Source organism: Pinus tabuliformis, chromosome 9, assembly GCF_031772625.1.
Source record: "Pinus tabuliformis cultivar Carrire ecotype Pingquan chromosome 9, CPIR1, whole genome shotgun sequence".
In the NCBI taxonomy this organism is placed as follows: Eukaryota; Viridiplantae; Streptophyta; class Pinopsida; order Pinales; family Pinaceae; genus Pinus; species Pinus tabuliformis.
Window position 1 is genome coordinate 402,786,070 of NC_142307.1, and position 8,184 is coordinate 402,794,253.

Consider the following 8,184-nt stretch of genomic DNA (forward strand, 5'->3'; position numbering starts at 1 on the left):
CTCTGCCCTCCAAGCTCCTATTTCCTTGTGCAGTTCCTCTAGGATGATCTCCTTCACCCAGTGGAACACTTCTCTCACACACTGCTCTAACACACTGTCAGAACTGCGCAATCCTCAAGGAACCTTACCTTGACTGCATGCATTAGTTTCCTTTATAGGAAAACACATGCAACTGATAGTACATTGTCCTTGACATTTAGATCAATTGGGTCTTTCTCATAATAGACATGCATGAGTTTCTGATGAGAGAATCTTCAGTTATCTGGAGTACACTAGTTGAGTGCATGAATGCATCAACTGACTAATAACTCTCTATTAGTTCCTCAAACAGTTTGGAACTAATTTAACTAGACTTAACTCAATAACTGCGTTAATTAATTACAACTCAAATATAACTCAATCTTATCTCCTTAACTCAAGGCTTATCTGCTTAATTTAAGGGATAACTCTTGCATGACTTTAGAAAGATTTCTAACTTGAATTTCTCCAACTAATTAATCCATAATGAATTAATTAATTATTTCCAAGTGGCTGGTGAGACTAAATTCGATTTTAATTCACAATTTTAATTCAAGGACAAACTATAATTGGAATTTCTGGATTCTGTTTTTACCATTTCTTGTTGCTATTTTCAACAACTCTAATACCACTTTGTGGTATCAAATAACACCCAAAGAGAACAGAAACCAGACATTCCCCAAAGAGAATGGAACTCACTCTGATACCACTCTGTAATGCCCTCCTCCCAAATTTACTCAAGCTAACCATTCCACTAGGGTAATCATGTGACAAAGAGTTACTATGACACGATTCAACTCCTTAATTGTAATTAAGGAAGTGGAACAAACAAACAAAACCTTTGTAGACCTCCCTTAGGTGCTACAGGGCCCCCAGGAGCTAATCCACCACTCCAGGTGCCCAACCCCTGAGTTAACCTAGCCTTTCACTGAACTAAACCCCCAGTTATGACTAGAACTCTCTAGTCACTCGAATAAGCCTGCAAGGGAGAGACTGTATTCTTTTTCAGCTAGTTCTGTGCCAAAGACTGCGAAATTTAAGCCAATTTTTCAGGGCTAGGCTCCAGACCAATTCCAAGAACTTGATGAGACTTTCCAAGAAAATAAATGACACCAAGACAAGGCCTCTAACACAAAACTTGATCAAGGACTTGACCAAACCAAGCCTAACCATGAAAGACATTTCATTGAACACATTGTGAACATGTAACCTACAGGTTATAAATGCACATTTGAACATAATGGTCTAATACTTATCTGAAAATCACCAAGAAGGTCTAGTGTCTTCTCATAATAGTTGCAAAAAAACCTATTAGGTCATGCATTTAATAGCCATTCATTTACCAATAAAAACATGTTAAGAGACATACATTGTCAATGTCATAAAACATACTTATAACTCACATATAACCAACATAAATAACAAGAATACAACAAACATAAAGACAACATGTGAACCAATACATTTACACATGAAATACCAAGGAAAAGAAAATATTATTAATGAATGCATAAGCCAACCAATTTTGGGACTTCCACGTACCACCCAACCATAGATTCGATGAACCAAATCTTTCTTTTAGCTAATCACCCCCGTGCGATATTCCAACAATGTCTGTGGGACTCATAACCAAAATCAACCAGGGCTTCCCTAGGCTAAATGACCTCACCCTTATCAATAGAACCAGGCTTTACCATAGTCCCCTTCAGATCACTAGGCCCTAAAAAAGCATGGATCCCACTAGATTTCTCCACCTACACAATAAGCAATTTTCTTGTCTCGTAGTCTCTAGGCTTTAACGTGCATCCCGCCATACAATGGTCGAGGATCCCTAGGCCAGATCAAGACTCCACCCCCCAGGATTTACTATATATCCCACCATTCATCGACCAAGGATTCCTAGGCTTGATCGAGGGCACACACCTCTAGGCCTTATCGTATATCCTGCCATTCACCGGTCGAGGATTGCTAGGCACACCAAGTCACACATTATCTGGATTTACCGCAATTTGAGTTTGGTTCAGATATTACTAGGCCATGTGTTCCTTCTTTTAGCGACCACCTCACTTAGTTTCGAAACCATCTGGCAATCCATCTCAACCAAATACAAGAGAACCCATCACACCATGTTTATCCGGAAATGGTAAGTCAAGGTTGAAGAACATTGTCACACTTGGAAAAACCCATGCCCATGACAACAAGAGAACTAAGAACACACATGCATACCCACGCATGCTAGAACTATCAAGGAAATCATACATGCAACTTGATATCTGCAAATAATCTCGTTGTAGTCACTTGATCTTGCTCTTCCTTACTTGGTATTTTCTTCCCTTTGCCTTCTTTGCTTTCCTTGATCCAATATTGAAGTGCCCAATAAAACTAAGTGTCCAAGAGTATGTGAGAGAGACAATAGAGAGAGAGATCCAAACCTAAACTGACAAAACTTGATCCAATATTGAAGTGCCCAATAAAACTAAGTGTCCAAGAGTATGTGAGAGAGACAATAGAGAGAGAGATCCAAACCTAAACTGACAAAAGTCTATGAAATGATCCTCATAAGCCTTTTTATCCATGAGGCCTCTATTTCCTTCAATTTCCTCTATTTTCCTTCATTTTCCTCATCACATGCATCCTGTGACCTTTCGCCTTCTTTTTCTCATAATTTCCTTTATTTTCATAAATAAATTGCAAAAATTCCATTTTGCCTTTCCAAATCATTTTCCATTTTCCTTTAGCCATAATAACCGAAATGAACACCCACTAGGATTTTTTTCTCACCATTCAACTTGGAATACATGTCCCATAACCTTGGTCTTATATTTGTTTACATGAATTTTTACCAGGGCTGTTACAAAAGACACAAAGATCTCTAGTGGAAAACCCCCTTCTGGGGCAAAAATCACCTTTTACTGTTGCTGCTACTGCTCTGCTTCTAATTTTATTAATCAAGAAAATCAATTTACATCATCATAGTTGCCTATGTCCTGCAAGGAATTTTATCATATGACATCGACTAAGTGAACATCCATCCACTCAAGACTCCTATCCCCTAAAAGCATCGCCCAACAACCATTGAACTATGAAAATTCTACTTTCTCTACTAAAGCTACCTACACCCATAGGCAAGGAACACCCATCCCTTCTTCACCAAGATATCTTGATCTGTTGATCACTCTAGGGCCTCATTTCACAATATTTCAAACTCGACCTCTGCACAAGACAACAACTAATTCTCTAATGAACTCAAGAATACCAAAACACCAATTAATGAAACAACCTAAAATCTACAAATAGAAAGGTTGCAACTCAACTCAATTCACTACAACACCATCTCACAATCTCATCACATAATCAATTAAACTACTCATAGTTCTCTTTCACATCCACACACCAAACTCAAAACACATGGCCATAATACATTAGCTACAAAAAAGCAACATAAATAGAACCTCTCCTACATCTATGTAAATCAACTCTTTGCCCCTGCACACACAAATAAAATAGTCATAACCAAGGAGCTATGCTCTCCTCATCTCCTTTGTCATCAATCTATCAAAATATACTATAGAAACATGCCTTGAACACAAGCATTAGCCTCTGAAATTCTTCTGCAACTGGGTACTCAACCTCTAGGCTCTACACAGACTTCAACTCTTCAATATGAGCACTGAGTAACCTCACAAATGGTAGAGGTGCACTCTATTTAAATAAATTCTCCATCTTCTCCACTACTCACTTGATTAATGTGTTCACACCTCAAACACTTGATTCTCCAGTTGATTTAGTCAATAAAATATTCTCCATAAAATTACAATTAATTTCCTTAAAATAAAATCATGAAATGGCTTAGGTGCGCGAGGAATCCAGAGACAATTTTCACTTATAGGCCTAGTTGCTCGCACAACACAACTGGAGCTTGATTGGAGCACTTGGTCACTTACATGGGTTGTCCTCCAAGCGACTGGACTGTTCCAGTCACTTTGATGAACCACCATCAGTGCGACTGGGCAAAGGATGAAGGAAAAACACAAGGTCTTCAATGAGAAACTGCCTCCAACTTCTTTCTCAATATATCTGACATCTATAAAGCTTGTCCAATCCATGACAAACCTCAAAACCATCTTTGCAACCTCCTGAAGAGTTTATACATGAAGTAGTCACCATAAGTGCAAGGACTAACACATGAGTGCAAAAATTGTATCAAATGGCATCAAATATGAAGCTCAACTGCACATGGGATCATGAAAACCTCTAACACACCTTTAAACATCATAATAACTCCAAACCATAACTCAGGAGCATCAAGCACACATCTCAAGATCAACACCTCAAGCATCATATGCATGGAGACCTAGTTAGTCAATCAACCATCAAAACTGTCAAAGAAAACATCAAAGCATCTAAAACACAAGCATATGTGACAACAACCATGCACAAGCCAATACCATCAAATAACCAAGTATATGCATAACATCTCCAAACCAAGTCCAAGTTTGACATCAATGCCAACAATCAATGCAACATTCATCAACTATCACCTCATCACAACATCATAGCAACCTCCAACACCGTGCTATTAGGTTCACATTAATTACAACCAAACAACTCATCACAACATCAGTGCCAACAAAGGAGATGTACTCCATCGTGTAGGCTCACTAATAATGGAAGCATTACATTCTGGGGAAGGAGACGATCATCCACACAGATCACCGACCTCTTCAATTTATGTAGACACAAGAGAAATTGCATAACGATCACCATAACAAATGGTCCACATACCTGCCTCAATTCCATTTGAACATTAAATACAATAAGAGAAACACCAATAATGTTGTAGATTGCCTTAGTCGGCCCCCGGTTGTGGCAATGACTATTGTTCTCAACTCTTGTGGGCATGAGACTTCTAGATGGCTACAACTCCACATAAATGTGATGGATGGAAACAAGTACCATAATTCCACCTCTAGGATGCATTTTTATGCTACCTGCAGCACCTTTGTGTTCCTTCAAGCGAGCGTGCTAAGCTGATTTGGGAGGTGCACTATAGTTGGGTCACATGACACTTTGGTTTGGAGAAAACTATGGGAGTACTACAAAAGTATTTATATTAGCCAAAAAATCCAAAAATAGGTTGGAAAATATATCAAATCCTGCATTGCCTGTGTCATTGCCAAGCCAACCATTAAGAAGTAAGGCATGTACACTCCTATGCCTACTCCTATCCAACCTTGGGAGTCCATCTCCTTGGGCTATATGTTTGTCCTTCCTTCAACCAAGCATGGTAATGACTGTGTATTTGTGGTCATTGATATATTTTCTAAGATGGCTATATTGGTTGGTTGCAGGAAAAATATCATAATAGAAGAAACTATCAAACTCTTCTTTGAACGAGTGTGGATACATTTTTGGATTCCACAAACGATTATATCAGATTGAGATAGCAGATTCCTGAGTGCTTTCTGGTTGATCCATTGGTTTTTGTTGGACATTAAACTCACCAAGTCGATGACGTTCTATCATTAGACTGATGGCCATACATAGGTTGTCAACGGGATGATAATGCACATACTACGCATGTACAAATCCAAGCATCCATGAACATAGGATGAGATTCTTCCCTATGTGCAACAGAACTATAAGAAAGCATTCCATATATCGACTAGCCACAACCCCTTTTAAGTGAGCCTAGGATTTGAACCTTTGTTTCCCATTGATGTTTCAATGCCTCTTGTGCCTACACAGGAAGAATCTACACATGTTTAGTCTGAAGCTAATAAAGCCACTAGGTTTATTGAGCGCATCCAACACATCCACTAGTAGGTTCATGATATACTAGATAAAATCAATTCAAAATACAAACAAAATCATGATCAACATTGGGTGCCACATAAGTTTCAAGTGGGCAACAAAGTTTGGTTGCATTTGCAGAAGGAAAGCCTTACTGGATTCCATAAAAGGCTTCAACCACTCCGATATGGGCCTTACACCATCACCAAGGCTGTGGGTGACAATTATTTCGAGCTAAGTATTCCCCCATTCCTTTTCCTTCGGCCAATATTTAATGTGGACCACCTTCGACTATACTTTCCACCATTGATGGGCATATCACGCATTGTTGAAAAACTGATGCCAATAGAGCTCAACCCAAATTGCATTAAATAGGCCACAATTGATCAGATCATAGACACACAATTGAGAACACTCGCCAATAGAGGATCCAATGGTATCAAGTTGTCAAAGCCAACCAACTCCTACACCAAGGCAAGTGGCTCACTAGGGACCAAGTTTAACATAAGTTTCCCCATCTCATGGAGGTGCTCAACACAATGGGTACCATTGATTCCTAATGGGGGGGGACTGATTCAGATGGATATTGGTGTTCACCCGCCTGTTCCACTTGGACCCCCAACACTCTTTCCTTTTAGTTTCCTATTTTCCAATGTACTTTTTAGTTTTAGCAATTTTTGAGGTCATGAACTTCCAAAGCTATTTTGAGGCCCTAAACAATGTTTTTTGGGAAAATGGGAAAATGTGGGCCATTAGTTAACCATTTTTTGTAAAAATTGTTGTCCTCGAATAAATATTTCTAACAAGGTATCATGCATGCAAAACAGGGACCGTATGCCAAAGTTATGACCCCGAGAAGTTGACGTTCAAATTAACCCCATCGGGGCCCACAAAATTTTGGCTCTTCATCTCCTAGGGTTAGGTCTTTTGATGTTTAGGATTTATCATTGTTTCTTCATGATAAAAACACCTCATATCCTCATTGTAACTCATTTTAGAAGGCATGCAACCATCACATCTCTTCTTAGAGAGAAGTTACCATTGCACAAGCTAGTTTGTTTGTTTTCTGCGTGTAAACAATTTTCAATAGTTGTTATTTATTAATTGAAGTTATGTTTTGCTGAGCGCCAATATTTCGGCAAGAATGATACAACTCTTGGGCTACCAACTTTACTTTTATCAACCTGGTAGTTCGTAACAAACTTGGAAGCATCGGTGCTGTATGCACAAGTACTAGTTCTCACTGCAGGTTGTCACTTGGTCAGCTGACACAAGATCACTAGGAGCTAAAACCAACTTCTATAGATTTCAGAAGAAGCTTTATGTGTGATGAAAGGAAAGAAATATTACTCTACAGATGCTATTCTAACTGCAGAAAGGAGAAATATTGGAATGTAAAGCAAAACCTAGTAAAGCCTAATTAACAAGCCAATTCTACTTCTGCCAAAAACACTATGAAAACCATGAAAGAAATGCCATTACCTACTCAAGGAAATAAAAAAAATCTAACCATGCTATTACTGGAAGTAAATAAGAAGAAAACCATATTTTTGGATTTTTATGTGGCTTTATGTGAATTTAATCATGCATCTAATCTATTGTGTGTGAGTGTGGCAACGAACATGTGGCGTTAGAGGGCGGTTTTGGAGCTTGGGAGGATGTAGGATGGTGTGGATGGGTCCTAGGAGGTATTAGATGGCCTTCTGAAGGATTTTCCCACACTCGACCTTCAAATGAAATCCTACAGGAAAAACTACAGGAGGACACAAGGAAACTACAGGAGGAAAACAGGAAAACTACAGGAGGCCTACAGGAGGAGGCCGGGAGCAATTTTTGCTGCTTTGAGAGTGTGAGAGTGGGTGGAAAAGGTGGATGAAGGTTGGGATGAGGTGTTAGGGTGCCTAAGGTCTACCATGAACCACCAGGAGAGAGAAAGATGATTGGGTTTGCTCAAGGAGAGGAAGAAGTTCTATGGAAAATAAAGGAAACTAGGGCAGAATTGAGGTGAGGTTTGGGAGACCTATAGGGCATGGATCAGATGGAGGGTGTGATTTTTGGTAATCTAGCTTACTTCTGGAAGATATCTACTGCATAGGAACTGACAGTCAACCAACAAAATCAAGCAACAAAGGAAATGAGTGCATCCTAGGAAAAACAAAGTTTTGCATAAAAATGGTTTAAACTATGATGTATGAAAGGAAATGCTGAGAAATGTTGCAAGAAAGGAAATCATGAAAGAGTACTATTGCAAATCAGGAAGTGAACATGATAAAGGAGATCTAAAGCAAAGAAAAACCGGACTATCAATCTACTAGAGAGTTGCAAACACTAGAAGTCCTATGAATGAGGAAAATCTGTGTTTTTGGGGCAGCA